A 25,307-nucleotide genomic window follows, 5' to 3' on the forward strand; every position below is an offset into this window, starting at 1 on the left:
TGTGCGCTTCATATTTTCATTCAGTTCCCTGATCCCCTGCTCAAGTTTTTCCATTCTTTTCCCTATAGTTTCTGTTTCTTTTTGGAATTCAGATGTTCCATCCTCCAGTTCACTAATTGTAGCTTCTGTCTCTTTAGATCTACTATTGTAGGTATCCATTGTTTTTTCCAATTTTTCTTCTTTGTCCTTCACTCCCATAAGTTCTGTGATTTGTTTTTTCAGATTTTCTATTTCTTCTTTTTGTTCAGCCCATGTCTTCTTCATGTCCTCCCTCAATTTATTGATTTGGGTTTTGGAGAGTTTTTCCATTTCTGTTTGTATATTCAGCATTAGTTGCCTCAGCTGCTGTATCTCATTTGAACTATTGGTTTGTTCCTTTGACTGGGCCATATCTTCAATTTTCCGAGCGTCAGCCATTATTTTCTGCTGGTGTCTGGGCATTTGATCAGATTTCCCTGGGTGTGGAACCCGGCTGGTTGAAAGGTTTTTCTGTGAAATCTCTGGGCTCTGTTTTTCTTTTCCTGCCCAGTAGGTGGCGCTCGTGGCGCTCATCTGTCTGCGGGTCCCACCAGTAAAAGATGCTGTGGCTCCTTTAACTTACCAATCCGAATCTCGCAGTTGGCCCGGGAAACCGTGCGTGGAGGAGGGGCCACCAGCCGCCGCGGCTTGGGGGAGTGCTGGTCCAAATTTCCCAGCTGGCCCAAGACTCCAAGTGTGGCAGGAGGGCCCCACTATCCAATGTTTCCAGTCAGACAGGGGAGCCACGTGCGTGGAGGGGACCCCAGTCACCAGCCGCCCCGGCCGGGAAAACGCGCACACCTTGGGTATCTCACCGCAGCGGATTCTCCCTGCCCGTTCAGCCATTCCAGAATGGGGTACGCTGTCTTTTTGGTCTCTGTCGTGGCTCCGTGAGCTGTTTCGTATTGTTTCTGTTTCTTTAGTTGCTGTTCTGGAGGAGGAACTAAGACCCGCGCATCTTACTAAGCCGCCATCTTCTTCGGAAGTCCCTGGGTTATATTTCTTAATTCATTCTGCCCATCTATATCTTTTAATTGTTAAAGTTTATTCCCTTAACATTGGAAGTTATTACTGTGAAAGTATTTCTTGAATCCACCATCTTATCCTTTAGATTTTATTTGTCAGAGCTCCGTACTCTTTCCCGTTTCCCTTTTGTCCTTCAAGTTACCCTTACTGATACTCTTCAATTCTGTGCTCTCCTCCAATCCCCTGTCTCCTGTCTTTATTTCAGCTGGCAGATTCCTTTTAATATTTCTTGTAGGGTCAGTCTCTTGTTGACAAATTTTCATAGCATATGTTTATTTGTGAAAGGTTTAATCTTTCTCAATTTTGAAGGACAGTTTAGTTGGATACAAAATCCTTGGCTGGAAGATCTCTTTCAAGATCTTTAATATATCATCTTCAGTATATCATACCACTGCCTTCTTGCCTCCATAGTGCTGGTTGAGTACTCTGAATGCAGTCTTATGTGATTTCCCTTGTATATATAAAATTCTTTTTCTCTTACTACTCTTAGAATTTTCTGCTTCTCTTCAACATTTGACAAACAGATTAGTATGTATCTTGGGGTAGGCCTGTTTGAATTTATTCTATTTGGAATTTGTTTGGCTTCTTTGATTTGTAAATTTATGTCCTTTATAAGGGTTAGGAAATTTTCCCTCATTATATCCTCAGCTAATCTTCCTAGCCCTTATTCTTTTCTTCTCCTTTGTGTCAGTGATGATCCTTGTATTTGTGTGCTTTGTTTTGTCCATCATCTCCATTAGATCCAATTCAAATTTTTCCATCTTTTTTTGCCATTTGCTCTTTTGAGTGTTCAAAATCAGTTGTCCTATCCTCTAGTTTGCTTATTCTTTCTTCTGCTTCTTCAGATCTACTGTTGTGTGTCTCTGGTATGTTTTTTTATCTTTTCCACAGCGTCTTTAATACCTGTGATATCTGCTATTTTTCTATTTATTCTTCATATTACTTCTTATATTCTTCTAGTGTCTTCTTGATCTTCTTTATGTTATTAGCCATCTCATTGGTTTCATTTAGTAGAGTTACATGAACATCTTTCATTAATTTTTCTAAAATTTGCATTTCCTCTGGTGTTATAGTTTGGTTGTTAGGCTGGGCTGTATCTCTCTGCGTCGTCTTATGCTTAGTGATCCTTTTTTACCATCAAGGCATGTAAATATCTTGACAGTGTCACTTTGGAAGTTGATTTCATTCAGTAGTCTAAAGCTATGTATTTGTGGGATGGGTGTGGAGCAGGATCCAGGGCATGGGGTGGGACATAACTGTGCTGTGACAGGTTGCAGTGCACGTATCAGTATGGGTTGGGGATGCCATGCTGCTGCCTGTGATTGTGGGGTATGGGGTTCAGCGTTGTGGAGGTTTGGTATGGGGGCCATGGGGGTGGGATGCTGCTCAGGCAGCCTTGGAGCGCAGGAGCAGAATACAGTGTGGGGGACCCAGAGATAGGGCATGGGAAGAGGCGAATGGGGGGCTGTGTAGATTCACAGGGGCTGGTGCTCTGGTTGGATATGAATGGGCATGTGGAATGTTGGGTGTAGGTATTACGGTGTGCGGTATGGGGCACAGAGTTTGGGGTACAGAAAGTGCAGGGTGTGGGTGTGTCCTGTTGAGGGGGAGGAGTCCTGGGGACCAAGATGCAGATACACAAATGTGCTGAAATGGGGCACAGGTCACTGGGGTTGCAGGGTGTGGGTCAGATGTGGGTGATATTGGATGTTGCAGGTGCACATGTGTGCAGGGCAGAGGCAGTATAGCACAGATGCACACATGAGTACCTGCCAGGTATGGAAATAGGGCACTTGTGCTGCAAGATTGTGTCATTGTGTGGGGCAGGGGGGGTTCATTGCAGGGATCAGGAGGTCAGTGCACAGATGTGTGGCTACCTAGTGGGGAGAATGTGCGTTTGTGTGTGCACGGGTCTAGTGAGTGGGGCCCTGATATGTGCATGCAGCAGGGCAGGGTTATGCCTGCTTGGGCTGGAGGTAGGTGTTGGCAGGATGTGCAGGTTAACGCTTGCCCAGAACTGGGGGCATGTGGCAGGGATCGTGTGATCAGATCTGGGGGAAGCTTGAGGGGGCCAGACGCTGATGTACACATCTGTAAAGCTTGGGGTGGCTGGTGTGTTTGGGGGTATGTTGCCTGACTGTGTGGGCTGGTTGCAGGTGTGGCCTGAGAATGAAGGTGAGCACCTGCAGCCGGGACATGCACGTGACTGCCTGCAGTGGGTAAGAAGGGGGAGACGGACGTTTAGGGGCTAGGTGAGTGTATATGGTTTTCCGGAAGGTGGGGAGAGACTGTGCTGTAGCGCAGGAGAGGTGGGTCAGACTGGGGAAGGTGTGTGCATGGGGGCAGGGGTAGGGACCTATCCATAGTGGGGGACAGGGATGGGTGTTGGGGTTCAGATACATGGGATGTGGGGTCAGTTGTGGGTCATGGGTTTGGAGTGTTGCATGTGAGGTTAGTGCATTCAAGGAATGTGGCTTGACTTACTTCCTTCCCTATCCTGTACCCCTACTGTTCCTCTGCCCCCCCATCCCCACATCTCCCCGCACCCCTACTTCCTCCTGTCCCCCGTCCCTGAGGGCTCCAGGCCTCTGTTTAGAAAGGGGAGCGTTTGCTAGCTTGCACCCATGTGACTGTCTTGGTTCTCTGTGTCTCAGTTCTTCAGCTTTTGCAACCAGGATCTCCCAGTATGGTGTTAGAAGAGCCTCCCAGGTCACTTATACCCTGGTATTGCTGTCCTAGTCATTTTTCGGTCACTTCTCTTGCTGTTCCTTATAGTAGAGATGAACTCTGCCTATCCTACTGCATTATCTTCTGGGAACTCCCATCTTGGCAGTAATGTATTTTATGTATTTGTTTATTTTTCAAAATATTTTTATTGAGAAATATCCAAACATGTACAGTCCAACCATATTATACAATCAGTGGTTCACAGAATCATCACATAGTTGTGTGTTCTTGACCATGATCATTTTTAGAACATTTACCTCACTCCGGAAAAAGAAAAGCAATGAAAGACAAAGAACTTATACAGCCCATACCCCTTCCCCCTTCCTTCTCATTGGCATTTCAGTCTAACACATTTTTTACCGTTTATTTCCCCGTACTATTTATTTATTTATTTATTATCCTTAAAAAAAAATTCATCAGCCCATACCCTGGATAAAAGAAGCATCAGACACAATGTTTTCACAGTCACAGACTCACAGTAATGTATTTTAATACCCTAGAATCATTTTATTATAGTCAAGTTATTATGTTTCACTTTGAAATTTTATAACAAGAATTTTACAGGTAGATTATTGATAGTCACTCTCCTCTCCTTTATGATGAGAACAGAAGTGTTGGGAATTGGTATAGGATATGGAATGACCATTTATGAATGCCCAGCCTATGCCAAGCCCTTTATATGTTATCTCTTGAGTTCTCATGGCTGCCCTTTGAGGTAGGTTCTGTTTAGAGACCAGGCAACTGAGACCCACAGATGATTCTGTAACCCATCTAAGGATTTTGGATTTTGGCCTAGTTGAGAGAAAAGCTTAGGACTTTTCTAGTTATTGTTGTGGTGGGTAGAATATTCAGATGGCCCCATGGTTCCCCGTGCCTTGGTGTACCTACCTTGAATAAACCCCTCCCATGGGTGTGGGCAGGATTTTGTATATGGTGGGTCTCCTCCAATGATTAGGTTATCCCATCTGGCAAGGGTGAAGGGATGACACTTTGTGATTACATTATGATATGTAAGAGTTTATTTTAAGGTTTGTATTTTGAATGATGGAAATATTTTGGTAATGGACGTGGTGGTGGTGGCACAATTTTGTGAATACTGTGAACAGCACTGAAATATATCTTAATATGATTAAATGGGGAAATTTTAGATTATATGTGCAGTAACTGAATAAAAATTTTTATTCTGACCTATAGAACTACACTACGCAACTTGAAACCCTAAGTCAAATTGTGGACTTTAGTTAGTAGTACAATTACAAAAACAAGCTATCATCAGTTGAGACAAAACATTTGTGACCCAAAACAACTATGAAAAAAAAAGATGCTGGGTTCTTTCAAGCAACTAAGCTTGTGATAATCTGTTACAGAGTAATAATTAACTAATAAGCTGAGCTGTGTGCTTAGCAAAAATGTCATAGAGCACCTGCAGAAGATGGCCAGAAAATCTGTTCTTTGCCCAAGATTCCCAGTATCCATGACACTTTGGAAGGGACTGTTAACTGTCCTTAAACCATCTATTTTAAAGCATCCTAAAATATGGCCTACCAGGAAAGCTCATTTTCCTAGCATCAATGTCTCTGACTATAAAAATTATGGTAGTAGTGCTAGATCTGATTGCATTGTTCTTTACCTAAGTAGTTTCATTCACATCATTGGAAATGACTTTACGAATGGCCAGTGCTTTAAAAAATCTGAGTAAAAATACCACTGCACAAAACAGTGTCTGGTCAACCAGCTTTTTGCAGAATGGAGCTCCACTCAGGTTTACTTCCTGGAGATTTATGGGACTGAGCTGACACAACATCATGCACAAGTGAGAGCAAAACGTGATGGCCATTTTTTACTGTGGCTGAGTGGAATAGCAGATAGATGTGGGCTCACACAGACCTCTTTCCTGAGAGGCTAGGGAATGAAGTTCCAGCTGGAGTGAGGTCCTGCCAACAAAACTTCAGAGCTCCATAAGATTAAACAACAACTTATCTCTGGTCCAAGATTTTACAGCCTGAATACTGTTGACATTTTGGGCTGGATAATTCTTTAACATGAGGCTACCCTATGCACTGTAGCATCCCTGGTTTCTACCAACTGGATGTCAGTAACATTGCCAGTACCATCACCTTCCCCTGATTGTCACAAAACTATCTCTGGACATTGCCATGTGTCTCCTGAAGGTCAAATCTCCCCTGATTCAGAACCACTGCTTTAAGCAAATGGATGAATTATATTTTAATACCTAATTGCAATAAAATGATTTAGCTTGTATGAAATCATGGAATCTAATTCAGATGAATGTTTGAGATATTGTCACAAAATAAGTGTCCCCATGGATTTACCTCAAGATTCTTTTTTGATTGTTGATATGACTTTTAAAGAAGTAGAGCAAGAAAATAAATATCCAGACATCTGGAAACTTTTCATATGACTGTTGTTAGCAGAAGTTTACAGTTTATCAGATTTTAAAACCAAGCACCCAGAATTTTGAAGTTTGAGGTGGGAATGGGGGATGAATCCTGGTCCTGCATAGGGTTTAAACCTGAGAGTTTCTGGAGACTTTTTTTGGGGGGGATGGGCGGCCTCCGGGAATCAAACCTGGGTCTCCAGCTCACAGATGAGAATTCTTGATACTGAACCACCGTTGCACTACCATTTAGCCTTTTTTTTAAAAAACTTTTTTATTGTATAGTATAACTTATATACAAAGCAAAGAAATAAAACAGCAGTAGATTTCAAAGCACTCTTCACCAAGTGGTTACTAGGACAGACCCCAGAGTTTGTCTTGGGCTACCAGACAATCCTGTCAGAGTTTTCCTTCTAGCTGCTCCAGAATATAGGAGGCTAGAGGACTTGAATACTTTTTTATTATCGCAATCAACTTTTTTCCTTCTTTTTTTGTGAACAATAACATATATACAAAAAAGCTAAAAATTTCCAAGCATAGCACCACATTTAGTTGTAGAACATATTTCAGACTTTGACATGGGTTACAGTTTCACAATTTTAGGTTTTTACTTCTAGCTGATCTAAAATACTGGAAACTAAAAGAAATAGCAGTTTAATTGATTCAGCATTCATATTCATTTGTTAGGTCCTATCTTCTTTGGATAATTGCACCATCACCTTTGATCTTCCATACTTCTCTTTGGGCTTGTTTGGGTTATGGCAATTCTAAGTTTTTTTTTTATGTTGGAAGGGTCTATCAGTAATATGGGTAGGGAGATGGAAATATCTAATGTTCTGGAGAGGCTAGGCTAGGTTTCAGGACTTATCTGTATCAGGAACCCATCTGGAGGTTGTAGGTTTCTGGAATGTTACTCTAGTGCCTGGAACCCTTGTGGAATCTTATATATTGCCCTAGGTGTTCTTTAGGATTGGCTGGAATGGTCCTGGTTGGGTGTTGGCAGGTTGTAATAGGTTGCAAGGTCTACTGAAGCTTGCTTAAGAGCCATAACCCTGGTGTGCACTGGTCTAAGGCATGGGTCCCTTTTTACGCCTGCTTGGAGCTGTGGCAGCAGGTCAACATTATGCTTTCTTGGATTGTGGGCAGATGTGACCTGGCTGTGCAGGTCGAAACTTTGTCAGTGGGAAAGTGGAAAGTGAGGCTGAGGGCTGTGCATATGCCCAGTTCCTTGACTGCTGTAAAGTGCAGTTCCCAGAGCTGAATGACGTGATTGGGGGGCCGTGTACATCCGTGGGCCTGGGAGTGACATAATGCATGCACTGAGTTCAGGGATTGCGGGGTGAGGCTGTGTGACACTGTAGGTGGGGGATGGAATTAGTCTAGGTATGGAGGTTAGTGTCTGCAACCTTTATGCACTGGCAACAGCCTTCAGGGAACAGGGAGGGGGAGGTAGTGCTCAGGAGGGGTGCAGGGAAGTTGGATTTTGCTGCACTTGGGGTGGGGGTGTGGGGCAGGTTCATATACTGGGGGCTGGTGGGGTGGAGATGCCTGGAGTGCAGGAAATGGGTATAAGTGTCAGGGTTCAGGTACGTAGGGTGTGGGGTGAGTTTCTGTTTTACGGGCCTGCACTGGTGAGGGTAGTGCCCCCAAGGAATGTTGCCTGGCTTACTTTCTAGTCCCGCGCTCCCTTTTGTGCAGTCTTGTGGGCTCCGCTTCTCTGGCCCCCATACCAGGCTCCAGCTTTCTGCTTCTCAGTTCCTCGACTTCCGAAACCAGGGCTATTGCATGTGGTGCTGAAGGTTCTCCCAGGTCAGTTGCAGTCCTGAATTGCGGCCTCAGTCGTCTTCCTGTCCCTTCTCTAACTTTTCTGCTGAGCAGGGTAATCTTGAGCTACTCTAGTTGTGCATCTTCCCGGAAGTCCCTGGAGACTTTTTTTTTTTTTTTTTTTTGCATGACCAGGCAGCAGGAAGCAAACCCTGGTCTCCAGCATGGCAGGTTAGAACTCTGCCAGCTAAGTCACTGTGGCCCGCCCCTGGAGACTTTTAATAGTACTTAATGAAATATTGATTCTTTGGTCTTTTCCTTTGCTTTGAATATTTTTCATTTAGGATGTATGCAATTGTCTTTTATTAGTATTTCCTTTAGGAAATTGAAACTTGAAGGATGTATGCAATTGTCTTTTATTAGTATTTCCTTTAGGAAATTGAAACTTGAAAGGAGGTTTAGGCAATTAAGATCCCTAAGGAAACTGCTATGACAGTGGTCCTCATCTTGGGTGGGAGTTGAGTACAAGGGCATTCTGTCCCTCAGAGAATATCTGACAGTGTTGGGAGACTCTACTGATTGTTGAAACTTGGAGGGGCAGGTGGTGGTCCCCGCATTTGTAGAGACAAATGCCCTCACAACAGGGAATTATCTAGCGTAAAGGTTTATAGGGCTGAAGTTGTAATATCATTTTCCTCCTTAATGCATTTAGGTTTTAAAGGAGCAACTCTCAGTTGTGGAGCTTATAGGGAAATGTGATTATCAGTGAGAATGTTCACACGAGTCAAAATACAGATTTCTTTGAAGCAACCTTCAGGGGAAATCTATATATTTTTAAAGATATATGTACTAAGTCTTTTAGACAGTAGTTTACAGAGTTCTTGACTATCTTGGCTGCTTGAATTCAGGTTTCTCTACACTCTTGTTTGTTTAAGAAACCCACAGCTTGATAAGGACGGATTGTCATGAGATTAGTTTTGATTCTTGGGATCATATTTTTATTACTTTCAATGTCTACATTATGGAAATCTTTACATTTCCTTTGCTTGTTGAGGAAAGTTTTCCTTATTTTAAAACTTATTTCTCTGTACATCTTTTATTTCCTTTTGTTCATCGGTTGTAGTCAGAATTTTCAAAATAGGCAACAAAAGCAACATGGAAATGATTTTTCTAATGATTTGGCTGGAGTGAAGTTATCATTATCTTTACCATTTTTTGTCTGTGGAATAAAATTTTTTCTCCTTGACTGGCATAACCTTACAATGAGTTCATTTCTTTTTAATTTTATTCCCACTTCAGTCGATGTAGATCACATATATTTAAAGTCTATTAAAATACTGATTTATATTTATAACTCTTTAATTACGGTGGGAGAATATGAATCCCTGAGTGTGATTTTATTTTAATAGAAATCACCTTCAAATCCATAGTAGATTGATGTTATTACTGTATTCATAAGTAATGATACATTTTAAAAAACAAAAGGATAAAATATCTTCACATAATTTAGTTTTACTTGTGATGGATAAAGTGGGGTTAAATGATTTCCCCTGTATAATTAGGTAAGATGTGGTCCAAACAACACAACAACCCAACACTCATTACCTGAGACCTTAGGAATACTTATAACCATGAAATAAGTAGTGAAAATTACTCCGGTGTTCAAAACTTCCCAACAGGGACCAAATAAATTCAGTCTTTTTCCTTTAGAACTGCATGATGAGGTTCAGGGTACCTGGCTACACCTGGCCCATTCTTTACTCCAGTTCTGATGCAGACCTTCTTCCCTCGCAGAGATAGCTATGAGAAACAGGCCTCCTCGTGCTGAAACCTCTATTTGACCACTTTCCCTGTGGTGGCTGGTTCAGGTAAGTTGAGAGATGCAGTGATTCTAGGAGCATCATCTGGACCAGGGCTTGGGTATCCTAAGTACTTTCCTTCATTTCGACAATCATAAAGGGGGCTTGGTTCTTGCTGGCCTTTTCCCAGGATTGCTCCGTAAGAAGTGGGGGCTTACATTTTAAGTGTTTTTTTTTTTTTTGTAATTTTGAAATATAAAAACAATAAATTTCCAAGTTCATTCTAAGAAGTAGTTATAGAACAGATTTTAAAGTTTGGTATGAGTTACAGTTCTTTGATTTCTTTTTTTTTCCTTTTAGCTGCTCCAAAGCACTGGAGACCAACAGAAATATCAAAATAATGATTCAGCAGTCATACTCAATTGTTAAATCCTATTTTCTCTGTTGTACTCCTCTTACTCTTTAAATAATATTTATACATAGAAGCAATAAATTTCAAAGTACATCACAACAATTAGTTGTACAATGCATTTTAAAGTTTGATATGGGTTACAATTCCACAATTTTAGGTTTTTATTTCTAGCTACTCTAAGGTACTGGAGGCTAAAAGAAATATCAGTATAATGATTCAGCACTCATACTCATTTGTTAAACCCAGCCTTCTCTGTGTAACTCCACCATCATCTTTGATCTTTCTCCCACTCTTTAGGGGTATTCTAACTTTTTCATGTTGAAGGGATCTGCAAATCATATGGGGTATGGAGATGGAACTAGTTGGTTGATGTTCTGGAGGGGCTGGCCTCTCTGCATTTCAGTCTCATCCCTATGAGTCATCTCCCATGCTTCCAGGGAGACTTTCTTCCCTGGATACCATCTCCCACGTGGGGGCGGGGGGGGGGAGCAGTGGTTTCACTTGCAGAGTTGGGCTTAGTGAGAGAATGGGGGCTAACACTTTATAAATTCACATGCCCATTTATTCCTCACAAGACCACATCTTAGTCATTGTAGGCATTGTTTCATTTTTGTGGTTACATTTGTGAGTAAAAAACTCAAGGTAGCTTCTTTATGACAGTATTTATAACACATTTACGAAATTGAAACTTGGTATTCTTCCTTCATACCTCAAAATACAATAAGCATAAAAAGACTTTTTAAAAATTTCTCAATTTAGTAGTATAGAACAGGAGTCAGGAATTTTTTTTCCCATTTAGGGCCGCACGTTAAATAATTTAGGCTTTGGGAACCATACGGTCAGACTACTTACCTCTGCTGGTTTGCCTGAAAACAGCCAGAGACAATATATAATCAAATGAACCTGGTATTCCAATAAAACTTTACAGAAATTGCAGGGGACAGGTCTACTTGCTGTAGGTTGGCTCCTTCAGCAAGAGAGAACCAATATGAAGATACTTGAAGTGAATGAGTCAGAGTTTCACCCCAGCCCACGGAAGTTCTCAAACTCTTTAATTGGACCTCCTAATTTCATACCAGATGTCATTCTCAATCAAATCCCACTTCCTTTGTCTAAGGTACTTGACGGGATATCTAGGGTTGGGGTGTTAGATTTTTCAGGCGAGCTCTCTCCTTTCTCCCAGAGGCACAAAGCGTATCACATGGATTAGGACAAAACCATGACATACATTGACCCTCTCTGTTGTTGTTATCTAGGTTTTCTCACGGACCTAAAACATATGTGAGATATCGGTTCCAAGGATCACTGAAGCTCACCTTGGTGGGCTTAAGATTTTAGGGTAGCGCTGGTCTAGGACCAAGTGACTGTGATTTCTTCTTTGCAGACTTGAGTGCCTATCAGAGCCCTTAGGTGAGCTGCTACCAAAGGAAAGATTCCTATTCCATGTCTGTCTGTTCTTTGTGCGTGTCTGAGCCAGTGCTCTGGAATCTGCATTTGAAACACCCATTCAGGAGATTCTGACAGGTGATTTGGGGTCCATATTGTAAGAAAAAAAATCCACATAAATTTTATACATATTCAGCATTGCCTCCTCCCTGGGGTACTCATTTCAAAATCAGTTTTATTACTTGGCTATTTCTTTTGTTTTGAACAAATCTTAGAAGAAAGAAGGAAAAAAGTTGAATTTGGTCAACATCCCTTTATTTCAAATACCAGAACTTCTTCACTGATCAACAGTACCCAAGTGGATTTTAAAGCTTCCAGAATAATGATGAGCCCAGTACTAAAAATTCAACATTTTATGCCTGGTCCCCCTTTTAATAACTGGCTTAAGCCATTTGGCTCTTTAACATTTGGTATCCTCTTGCAGTTAGAGATAGAAGGAAGCTAAGTATCTCCTCCCTTGTAATGTCCCTACTAGGTGATATGGCTCAGCAAAAACAAGCTTTACAAGAAGGTTGCCCAAATATACACACATTTCTTAATAATTAAGTCCAGATCCTGACAACGTATTCCAGTTGCTTGACCAAAGCAAAACTCACTGTTCTCAGGTATTCAGACCAGAACCTCATTTCCAAGTTTCTCCTGAAGCTGTCATCATGATCTTCTAGGATGGTATTTGAGGACCCCGAGAAGTGGAGTGCTACTGGTTTTGCTGACTCCGCCTGAACTCAGGGACAGGTAGACCAGAACATTGTAACCACACTGATCATTTCACCATCCTGTGTTATTTGATGGCCCATGTTGTTTAACACATTATCTGGTATAATTTTTTTTTCTTGTTGCGTGCCGGGGTCACATTTTATTCTTTTTCCATGTGAGTATCCCCTTATTGCAGTACTATTTGTTGAATTTTTGTTTTTGTTTGGGTTTTCATTAATTTGTTTATTTTGGGGAAGTGCATGGGTCAGGAGTGGAACCTGGGTCTCCCGCATGGCAGGTGGGAATTCTACCACTGAACTTCCTCCCTCATAACACCTATCTGGTATAATTTTAAATAGCAGTTTATAAAGTGCTAAGTAAGCTCTGGCAGTGGACTCCTGATTGGGAGTGCTTCCATCAGAAATCAGTATCCTTCAATTATATCTGGTCTGTGACACACCACTGAATTTGCTGATAGGCCCCATTGACGCCATTGAAATAAATCATCCACATATACCTACATGTACACTGACCAAACTGCATCATTGGTGCAATCAGCTATTAACAAAAGGGGAGCAAGGAAACCAAGGGCACAAGAAGAAAACAAGGTTATCTTTAAACCATACAACATTAGGATTAAGGAAAAGAGAAAAATGTGGGCCTGCTTTCTCAAAGAGTAGTCCCACTGAAAGTCCTCAGATACATGAATCCAGTTATAGATGTTCAATCACAAGAGACTTAGAAGACTAAATAGTGGCTTCTGGAACATTAAAAAATATATATATGTCACAAGACAGTTTAAATTAAGATGAATCCATAATAATTTTTTATATAGTCTCTGGCTGCATTCTAAATTGAAAATAATGAATCAAAGGTAAAAATGCCCCTAGCCTGAGCTGAATGTTTTCTCTATTATTTTCTGAATTTTAAACTGCGTGTAAATTTGGTAACATTGCCATCTCTGTCGGAAGAAGATTCATGTGGCCAAAGTAAACATACTTGTAAAGAAGGTTATCTGAGAGGAAAGCTCCTTAATGTACAGCAAATGAATTTCAATCTCTTTTGGTTTTGTCTAATACCTTGAAGAATGTCTAGAGCTATCTCTTTAATAAGGTACATCAAATATTTCATAGGCAATTGGTATTTGCCCTTCCATTTATTGAAGCAGATAAATCACCTTGAAAGGAAGATATCTTGGTTACTTCATTATTTCTAATATGTTGGCTGAAGGAGATGAACCGTGGCCATCAAAATAGACACTTCTTCTATTCCTTTGCCAGATGAAAAGTCCATAATTTAGAGATTTTTCCACCTCTGAAGTCTTCAGGGTTCTTTTGAGGTTAAAATGCCTGCCATGTTATGATTGATGCCTGGGATAGCATTGGATGGACTTAGAGGTTGTCAGGTACATTCGTTTTCTGGCCGCTCCCACTCTCCCTTTCACCTTCCTTTTAGTTTTTTTTTTTTTTTCTTGAACATTTTAGGAAATGCAGACAACAGAATTAGTGAGGAAGTTGTTTATACAACACTAATTGTACTTGAATGCATTCAGTTTTTGAGCAAGCACAAATACTTATATGCCAGTAGCAGAAGTAAAATGTTTTCTCTATATCAGGGTTTCTCAAAGTTAGGTCTCTGGAGTAGCATCATCATCACCCAGACACTAAAGAATGAACATCGGCTGTGGTTTAGGGGCATTGTCACCACCTATGACCTGGACATCGATTGACATGCACATTATGTCACCCACACCTATTCCATCAGGATTTCTGGGGCTGAGACCTACCCATGAGTGCTGAACAAGCCCTCTAGGAATTTTGAAGTGTGATAATAAATAATGTGTAATAAAAAGTTTGAGAATCACTGCTGTTAATGTTAATCAGAAACACCAGGTTTCTTAAAAATATTAGTAGTGTATTTTAAGTGATACACAGTGCTGCTTCTGTGTTTGTGTTTCAGTCACAAGCCATTTTCCTCATGAAAAAAAGACTTGATATTTTTCTGAGTATTGTGATTAATTAATGAATGCTCATTTAGAAATGGTAATTTGCTGATGGTTATCTACTGCTATCAAAAGAACTGACAGCATAGGTAAACAGCTAAAGGGAATTGCAGTGCCTTGGGAAAATAACAAGTGAACATTTAAATGGATACACACATAATCAGTCCTTCATCATGCTGAAGGCCAGACATGGATTGTTTCATTTAAGCCTCGTTGCAACTCTGTAGTATGCACATTCAAATTAGCTCCATCTTGCACATAAGAAAATTGAGTTTCAGAGTAGTAGAATAACTTTTACAAGGCACATGGCTAGTGAATCAAGCCTTAATATCCGAAGACTGGAAAACCCATACTTTCCCCCTCTGTAGCAGCCTTGTTCATTAAAATAACCACACTCGTGTTCTTTTTGGTTGAAGGTTCAAATTATTTTTTGCTTCCCTGCATTTGTTCTCTGGGACTGCTATAATAAGGTGCCACAGGCTGGATGGCTTAAAACAACGAAAATTTATTGGCTCAGAAGTGTGAATCTGGTGAGAGAGCCCTTACCTATTTCTAGCTTCTGGTAATTTTGCCCTCAATTCTTGGGCTTCAGTTCTGCCTTTCTGACCACATGGCCTTCTCCCCTCTGTCTATCTCAGGTTCCATGTCCAGATTTCCTCTTTTCATATGGATACCAGTTATATTGGATTAAGGACCCAACCTAATCCATTCTGACCTGATTCTAACTAAACTAATTCCATTTGCAGTGACCCTATTTCCAAATAAGGGTCCATTCACAGATACCAGTAGTGAGGACTTCATTGAATCTTTCTGGGGGACGCAATCCATCACCTTCATTGTCCACATTCTGGTTTAGTGGCATCTGGATAAACCATTATTGCCACAATTACACAGGAAAGAGGTTGTGGTCCAGCTCAGGCAGTAGCTGACAGGAGATGAGGATGGAAGGAGGGCCTGCCCCAGGGACTGAGGGAACAGTGTTTCTGTGCCAACCTTACCTACAGTCTTCTTTTTTGAGCACAGTTTGGCTGAGAATGTAGTCTGGGTAGAGGTGGCATCTGTTGCGAGTTGCCACTTCTCCTGGGTCGTTTGCCAGTATCTGAGTCTCTGGTCTTACTCATAGAAAGCAAGAAGTTTTTATTGTCGAACTGTAAGAAACCACACAGAGAAAGTATTATACAGTCTGACAAGGAGTTAAATGAGTTTGCATGCTGGGCATACATACAATTCAAGACATTTGTAGGCATGCTGAATTCCAAAGTTTATATTTAAACTACTTTTAAATTATTCTAGAGTTTATCTTTAAACTATATATAACAGTATAGTTTATGTTTAAATTATAAGTATAAATGTATATGTGTGTGTGTGTGTGTGTATATATATATATATATATATATATACATACCCATACATATCTTATATTAGAGGGAATGCAGATGAAATGCATATCATTAAGCATAGTTAACTTTTCTATGTCCTAATATTTGCAATATGTGCAAGGAACCTTGATTGATTTCCTGTTATCAACTCAATCTAGATGGATTTTATTTTTCTGAATTTAACTGAAATTCCCATCCCACGGGGAAGCTTTCTTAGTGAGGTGGGATAAGCTGTCAGTATCTTTCACCTTGACTATGGCAACAGACTCTGAACCATTCCCCAACTCTTGCCCTATTCAACCTATACCCTACTCCAAAGTCAGAGTAAATGTGTTAAAGTGTAAGTCAACTCCTATTCCTTTTCTGCTCAAAACCTTCCTTGTAAAATGCTGAGTGAGATGTTCATAAAATCGCCCTCATCCCTCCATGGCCTGTCCTGTGTTCATCTGTGACCTGATCTTCTCTCCATGAACCCCTCTAACCTGGCTCACTTCATGGCTGATCCTGGAAGACTTTAAATTTATCCGTTCCCTATGCCCCTTCCATCATCATTCTTCATCCTGCCCATTTTTGTTTATATAGTACATATCACTACCAAACATAATAGATACTTATATAATTGTTGTTTGTATCGCCCAGTATAATGCCAGTTTTAGACTAGGGACTTTTCAGAACCTCTAGAACAGTGTAATGGACCTAAATGGCACTTAGTAAATACCCCTGTCATGTATGCATGTGCAGATGAGAAACACAAAGCAATCTAGGGAAGCTCACCAGAAATGTAAAACATAGTCCACCAAAGTGTCAAGAACTGAGCTAGGAGTTGACACTTGGTGAGGAGGGGTCATGGCACTCCATTTTATGTATCATAAAACTGGTTCCACTTTAGAGCAGTTTAAATACCCCCTACTTATTGATTAATGTGAGTTGGACACGGCATCTTTTGCATTCATCCTGTTGCCCCTGGTCCATGCCTTATAAATAGCACAGCTATGACCATATTTATCTTGCCCTGGTGGTATTTACTACAGTTTGTTTGATCTCCTCCCTCCTGATCCTCAGTCCACTATTATTGCCATTTTAAGGGTGAGAGGGAGGTGAAGAAGGTGCTTTATTGGGACCTTCTTCTTCACTTTCTCAACAGTGTTTGCATCTCTCCCCTACTCCCCCCCCCCCCCCCCACCACCACCACCACGCAAGTTATCGCCTTACTCTGTTCTTCATTTTCTGGAAAGAGGGAATTTGGGAAAACCATTTCCAAAGAAATATATTGCTGTCCATATTTGGACTTTAGCTGTTCCCAGTAGAGCACTTTAGGTTCTTTTGAAACATTGTAAATACAGTAATCTTGGAATTATCAGAAACTGTCCACAATGAGTAAATGCCCCAGGTCGAAGAATGCGTGGTTTATAATAAATGATGAAAAAAACATCTTTAAGGTTCATAGTAGCAAAGTCACACATTCAAACTTTAACCCTTTCTTTATTTATATATTTATTCTCATCATTTTATTTCCAGTCTCACAGTAGATTGATGAATTGAATTATGGAGTTCTTTATTTTTTAAATATATTTCATGCTTTTTTGTTTTGTTTTGATTTTATTTACTTGAACTGGTAACATCACAGAATTCGAAAGTCACAAAAATTATAAACCATAAAGTAAATGACCTGATAATTCCTGTCCTCAAGACACCCTGTCCCATTAATGAGCAGCAGTTGCTATGACAAAAATCTTATATATCTTTCCATTTAATTACAACACTTATAACCTGCCACCTCCATACATATACATGGACACACATATACACGTAGAAACTGAAGGTCATACAATGTACAAACTGCTCTGTATTTTAAAAATAAAAGAAAATTTGTTTTTGACATTGGTTATTCTGTTTTTTACCCAAACATTTTTTTTAACAGAATAAATGATTTTATAATCTCGAATGCTGGTGCTTAATGAATAACAAGCTTAATTTGAGGAGGAGACAGAGGGAAACATTAGATACTGAAGTGGATTTCTGGGTAGGTTTAAAAACTTTAAAGATTGGTGGCAAAATTGTTCATAAAAAATTTTTTAGTTCATGATGTTCAGGTTTTCTTTTACTAACAATTTTCACTAGCAATTCTTACAATTTTAAGTTCAACTACTCTTTTGCCTGTCAAGTTAAGTGAAAAATAGAGAGGGAGCAAAACAGAGATTTTCCCTAATATATAAATGTGTTATAGTTTGTTTTCTTTATTCTTTCACATACATTTTAGTGTTTACATTTGAAACATTATTAAGGACATCTCAATTTTTAATTTGTCTTAGTTTTTAAAATGGTCATGACAATGGATTCTCTTGAATTATAGATCATAGTAGCTTTATAGATGATCAAGACATGTATAAAAAGAATTTCAGATGCTCTTGGAAACACATTTTAAGATATAGCATAAGGATATATATTTCTTTTTGGGTTTGTTCATCCTGTTTGGATACTGAAAACTCTATCATACACAAGTAATTTAGCCATTGATAACTATAGCTTGAGTAGATCACAAAGTTAGAATTTTGAGATTTTTCTCAATAGACTTCCCAGTCCAGATAACTCAAAGACCTTTTATGTCCTAAGATGGACATTTGCTTTTTTTTTTCTCAGTACAGAGTTAACACAAGTGAGCTCTTTGTTCACAGTTTGTCTTGGTCATGACTTATTCTTGCAAAATCATGCCTTACTGTGAAGCAGGTGGAAAAGATTTTTTCCAGTGCGAGAAATATAATTTGGGATTAATAATAAAATCAAAAGCATAGGCATTATAGGACATTTTTTGAAAGAGATTTCTACAGTCATCAGTTCCTTTTACCTTTTCATCCAACTGTGCAGTCACTGCCCTATTCTTTTATTCTCTATCATGGTCATAAAAGTGGAGTTATACAGTATGTGTCCTTTTTGTGTCTGGCTTATTTCACTCAGCATTATCTCCTCAAGGCTCATCCATCTTTTCATGTGCTTTAGGATGTCATTTGGTCTTATTGCTGCATAGTATTCCATGGTATGTGTATACCACATTTTCTTAATCCATTCATCTGTTGATGGATACTAGGATTGTTTCCATCTTTTGACAATTATGCATAATGCTGCTATGAATATCCGTGTGCCAGTGTCTGTCTGTGTCACTGCTTTCAGCCCTTCTTGGTATATACTGAGAAGTGATATTGTCAGCTCATAGAGCAACTCAATATTTAGTTTCCTGAGGAACCACCAAACTGTCTTCCATAGCTGCTGTGCCATTATACATTCCCACTAGCAGTGCATAAGTGTCCCAGTTTCTCCACATCCTCTCCAACATTTCTTGTTTCCTGTTTGTTAAATAGCAGCTGTTAAAACTGTTTACTTAACCAAAAAAAAATATATAGCAGCTGTTCTTATAGATATGAGGTGATACCTCATTGTAGTATTGAGCTGCATTTCACTTACAGCGAATGAAAATGAACTTCTATTCATGTGCTTTTGAGCCATCTGTATTTGCTCCTCAGAAAAATGCCTATTCATTTCTTTAGTCCATTGTATAATTGATTGTTTCTTCTTTTGTTGTTGAGTTGTGTGAGTTCTTTTTGTATACAGGATATCAAACCTTTGTCTGATTTTCAAATATTTTCTCCCATTGAGTTGGCTGCCTCTTCACCTTTCTGACGAAGTCTTTTAAGGTTCAAAAGTATTTTATTTTGAGGAGTTCCCATTCATCTATTTTTTCTTCTGTTGCTTGTGCTTTAGGTGTAAAGTTTAGGAAGCTACCTACTATTATTAGGTCTTGAAAATGTTTCCCTACATTTTTTTCTAAGAGCTTTATGGGAGTAGTTCTTAATATTTAGGTATTTGTTCCACTGTGAGTCCGTTTTTGTATAGGGTGTAAGATAAAGGTCGTCTTTCATCCCTTTGGCTTTTGATATCCAGCTCTCCCATGCTCATTAATTGAAAAGACTATTTTATCCCACTTCAGTGGATTTTGGGGGCCTTGCCAAAAATCAGTTGACCGTGGATTTGGTAGTCTTTTTCTGCACCCTTGATTTGATTCCACTGGTCAGTACCATGCCGTTTTGACCACTGTGGCTTGATAATGGGTTTTAAAATCAGGAAATGTTAATCTCCCCACCTCATTCTTCTTTTTTAGAATGCTTTTAGGTCTTTGGGGTCTCTTTCTCTTCTAGATGAATTTCGTAACTAGCTTTTCTAAGTCTTCAAAGTAGGTTATTGAAATTTTGATTGAATCTGCATTGATTCTGTAGATCAGTTTGAATAGAATTGACATCTTAGCTACATTTAACCTCACTGTCCATGAAGAAGAAATGTCTGTCCACCTGTATAGATTTTCTGTGATTTCTTTTAGCAGTGTTACATAGTTTTCTATTTACAAGTCCTGTACATACTTAGTTAAAATCATTCCTAGATACTTGATTGTTTTAATTGTTATTTTGAATGGAATTTTTTCCTCAATTGACTCTTCAGTTAGGTCATTTTTTGTGAGTAGAAACGTTAATGATTTTTGCACATTGATTTTATATTCCACCACCTTGCTGAATTTATCAACTCACATAATTTTGTCGTCATATTTTCCAAGTTAGTATCATGTTATCTGCAAATAATTTAAGTTTAATGTCTTCCTTTTCAGTTTAGATGCCTTTTATTTCTTTCTACTGCCCGATTGCTGTAGCTAAAACTTCTAGTACAATGTTGAATGATCCTCGTGACAGAAGGTATCCTTGTCTTGTTCCCAATCTTAGAGGGAAAGCTTTCACCCTCTCTCTTTTGATATGATGCTGACTATGGGTTTGTCAGTCTTAGAGGGAAAGCTTTCACCCTCTCTGCTTTGATATGATCCTGACTATGGGTTTGTCAATCTTAGAGGGAAAGCTTTCACCCTCTCTGCTTTGATATGATGCTGGCTATGGGTTTGTCATATATGCCCTTTATCATAATGAGGAAGTTATCATTGATTCCTACCTTTTGAAGTGTTTATTTCAGAAAAGGATGTTGAATTTTTGTCGAATGCTTTTTTAGAATCAATCAAGATGATCATAAGATTTTTCCCTTTGATGTGTTAATGTGCTATATTATATTAATTGATACTCTTGTATGGAACCATCCTTGCATTCCTGGTATAAACCACATTTGGTTGTGGTGCATAATTCTTTTAATGTGTTGTTGAATTCAGTTTGCTAGTATTTTCTGGAGAATTTTTCATCTATGTTCATTACAGAGATTGGATTGTAGTTTTCCTTTCTTACAGCATCTTTATCCAGTTTTGATATTAAAGTGATGTTTGTTTCATAAAATGTATTAGATAGTGTTCCTTTTTCCTCAATTTTTTGGAAAAGTTTGAGCAACATTGGTGTTAGTTTTTTTTGATACGTTTTATAAATTTCCCCTGTGAAGCCATCTAGCCCTGGGCTTTTGTTTATAGGAAGGTTTTGAAGACTGACTGAATCTCTTTACTTGTGTGAATTGTGAAGTTCTTGCTGTGTATTTTTTTCCAGAATATCTGGTTAATTGATTTATGCAGTTCCCAAATAAAAAATGTTTAGGACAGAAAAATAAGAATGCAGTCAATTGTGTTATTTGGGCATGCCTTTTCACCTCCCTGTAACTCTGCTTACCTCATCCATAAGAGGGACATTTGGACTGGATTCCCTTTTAATCCCTTGAAGATCCATTTTCAGTTTATTCTCTGCCAGTCACCTTGATGCAAATCCTTCTACTTGCTTCATGTAGCGTCACATCTTTGTCAATTTTATGAGTTTACACCTGCCTACTGTGGCCATTGGACAGCCTTTAATGTCAAAGTGTAGATAATTCATCATGTATTGTAAGGATGAAAAACAAGATATCATTTAGAAAATGGCTGTTGATCCATAATGCCAAAAATTCAAGATACACAGAATAAAAATAGTTTAAAATTTATCCTTGATATAGTGAACTTTTTAAAAAATATTTTTTATTAATTTTTAAAGTTAAAAAATATATAACAACAAACATAAACATTCTTAACATATGATCATTCCATTGTACATATATAATCAGTAATTCACAATATCATCACATAGTTGCATATTTATCATCATGATCATTTCTTAGAACATTTACATCAATTCGGAAAAAGAAATAAAAAGATAACAAAACAAAATTCATACCTACCATACACCTTACCCCTCCCTTTCATAGATCACTAGCATTTCAATCTACTAAATTTATTTTAACTTTTGTTCCCCCTATTATTTATTTTTATTCTATATGCTTTACTTGTCTGTTGATAAAGTAGAAATAAAAGAAACATCAGACACAAGGTTTTCACAGTCGCACAGTAACATTGTGAAAGTTATATCATTATACAACCTTCTTCAAGAAACATGGCTACTGGAACACAGCTCTACATTTTCAGGGACTTCCCTCCAGCCTCTCCATTACACGTTGACTAACAAGTTGATATCTCTTTAATGTGTAAGAGTAACCTCCAGGATAACCTCTTGACTCTGTTTCGAATTTCTCAGCCATCGCCACTTTATTTTGTCTCGTTTCACTCTTCCCCTTTTTGGTCGAGAAGGTTTTCTCAGTCTCTTGATGCTGAGTCCTGGCTCATTCTAGGATTTCTGTCCTACGTTGCCAGGAAGATCCACACCCCTGGGACTCATGTCCCATGTAGCCAGGGGGAGGGTGGTGAGTTTGCTTGTTGTGTTTGCTGGAGAGTGAGGCCACATCTGAGCCACAGAAGAGGTTCTCTTGGGGGTGACTCTTAGGCCTAATTTTAAGTAGGCTTGACTTATCCTTAATGGGGTTAAATTTTATATGAACAGATCCTAAGATTGGAGTCTCATCCTATTGCTTTGGTTGTCCCCACTGCTTGTGAGACTATCAAGAATTCTCCACTTGGGGAAGTTGAATTTTCCCCCTTTCTCACCATTCCCCAAGGGGACTTTGCAAATACTTTTTTATTCACTGTTCAAATCACTCTCGGATTTATTTGGGCATCACTCTGGACAAACCTACACAGTCTTATGCCATGTACTTATGGTGTTCAGTTAAGCTGTTCACATAAGCTATATTAGGAACTGCAGTAGTCAAAATATAAATTTTGTTCGAAATAAGCTTTTTTTTTTACTTTAGTCTCACACGTAAGTTAAAATTTCAAAAAGTTAAAATTTCAAAATATTAATTACCATGTTTTCAATATCCTGCAGTAATGACATTTCTTTGTTCTTTCTCATGCAAAAACGTTTTTAAAAATTTGTACATTTAGTGACTATCATTATACACTCTAGGCATTCCTAGATTATACCATCTCAGTCTTCATTGTCTCTCTTTCTTTCTGATTTCATTTGTGCCCCCAGCTCTCCTCCCTCTATCATTCCCACATTCAGGTTCATTCAGCTAGGTAGTATTACAGTTAGGTAGGTAGTATTGTGCTATCCATTTCTGAGTTTTTACAGTCAGTCCTGTTCCATAATCTGTATCCCTTCAGCTCTAATTACTCAATATCTTACCCTATTTCTATCTCCTGATGGTCTCTGTTACCAATGAAATTCTCCAAGTTTATTCGCTAATGTTAGTTCATATCAGTGAGACCATACAGTATTTGTCCTTTTGATTCTGGCTAATCTCACTCAGCATAATGTCCTTAAGGTTCATCCATGTTGTTGAATACTTCATAACTTTATTCTGTCTTACAGCTGAATAATATTCCATCGTATGTAAATACCACAGCTTGTGTAGCCACTCATCTGTTGATGGATATTTTGGCTGCTTCCATCTCTTCGCAATTGTAAATAATGCTACTATAAACATTGGTGTGCATATGTCTGTCTGTGTCCTTGCCCGCATGTCCTCTGAGTAGATACCTAGCAGTGGTATTGCTGGGTCATATAACAATTATGTGCTTAGCTTCCCAAGGACCCACCAGACTTCCTTCCACAGTGGTTGTACTATTTTACATTCCCCTCAACAGTGGACAAGTGTGCCTTGTTCTCCACACCTCTAAAGCACTTGTCGTTTTCTGTTTCATTGATAATGGCCATTCTGGTGGGTATGAAATGATATCTCATTGTGGTTTTAATGTGCATCTCCCTAATAGCCAAGGAGGTTGAGCATCTTTTCATGTGCCTTTTGGCATTTATATTTCCTCATCGAGAAGTTTCTGTTCAAGTTTTTTGGCCATTTTGTAATTGGCTTGTCTGTCGTTTTGTTGTTGAGTTGAACGATCTATTTATATATTCTAGATACTAGACCTCTATCTGATATATCATTCCAAATATTGTCTCCCATTGTGTAGGCTGTCTTTTTACTTTCTTGACAAAGTTCTTTGATGCACAAAAGTGTTTAATTTTGAGGCGTTCCCACTTCTTTATTTCTTTCTTCAATGCTCATGCTTTGGGTGTAAAGTCTAGGAAACCGCCTCGTGTTATATGATTTATAAGATGTTTCCCTACATCTTTTTCTAATGGTTTTATGGTCTTAAATCTAGTGCTTAGGTCTTTGATCCATTTTCAGTTAACTTTTATATAAAGTGTGTGATATGGATCCTCTCTTATTCTTTTACATTTGGATATCCAGTTCTCTAGGCACCATTTATTGAAGAGACTGTTCTGTCCCTGATGAGTTGTTTTGACTGCCTTATCAAAGATCAGCTGTCCATAGATGAGAGAGTCTATATCTGAATACTCTATTCTATTCCATTAGTCAGTGTATCTATCTTTATGCCAGTACCATGCTGTTTTGACCACTATAGCTTCATAATATGCCTTAAAGTCAGATAGCGTGAGACCTCTGACTTCATTTTTCTTTCTCAGGATATTTTTAGCTATTCAAGGCACCCTGCCCTTCCAGATAAATTTGGTTATTGGTTTTTCTATTTCTGTAAAGTAAGGTTTTGGGATTTTAATTGGTATTGCATTGAATTTATAAATCAATTTGGGTAGAATTGACATCTTAACGTATTTAGTCTCCCAATCCATTAACATGGTATGCCCTTCCATTTGTTTAGGTCTTCTGTGATTTCTTTTAACAGTTTTTTGTAGTTTTCTTTGTATAGGTCTTTTGTCTCTTTAGTTAAATTTATTCCTAAATATTTTATTATTTTGGTTGCAATTGTAAATAGAATTTTTTTCTTGATTGTCCCCCTCAGATTGTGCATTTCTAATGTACAGAAACATTACAGATTTTTGAGTGTTGATCTTGTAACCTGCCACTTTACAGTCTTCATTTACTAGTTGTAGTAGTTTTGCTGTGCCTTTTTCAGGGTTTTCAACATATAGTGTCATATCATCTGCAAACAGTGAGAGTTTTACTTCTTCCTTTCCAATTTTGGTACTTTGTATTTCTTTTTCTTGTCTAATTGCTCTGGCTAGAACTTCCAACACAGTGTTGAACAGCAGTGGTAATAGTGGACATCCTTGTCTTGTTTCTGATCTTACAGGTAAAGTTTTCAGTTTTTCCCCATTGAGGATGATGTTAGCTGTGGGTTTTTCATATATTCCCTTTATCATTATGAAGAATTCCCTTCCATTCCTATCCTTTGAAGTGTTTTCAACAGGAAAAGATGTTGAATTTTGTCAAAATCCTTTTCTGCATCAATCGAGATGATCATGTGGTTTTTCTACTTTGATTTGTT

This window comes from Tamandua tetradactyla, chromosome X, assembly GCF_023851605.1.
Source record: "Tamandua tetradactyla isolate mTamTet1 chromosome X, mTamTet1.pri, whole genome shotgun sequence".
In the NCBI taxonomy this organism is placed as follows: domain Eukaryota; kingdom Metazoa; phylum Chordata; class Mammalia; order Pilosa; family Myrmecophagidae; genus Tamandua; species Tamandua tetradactyla.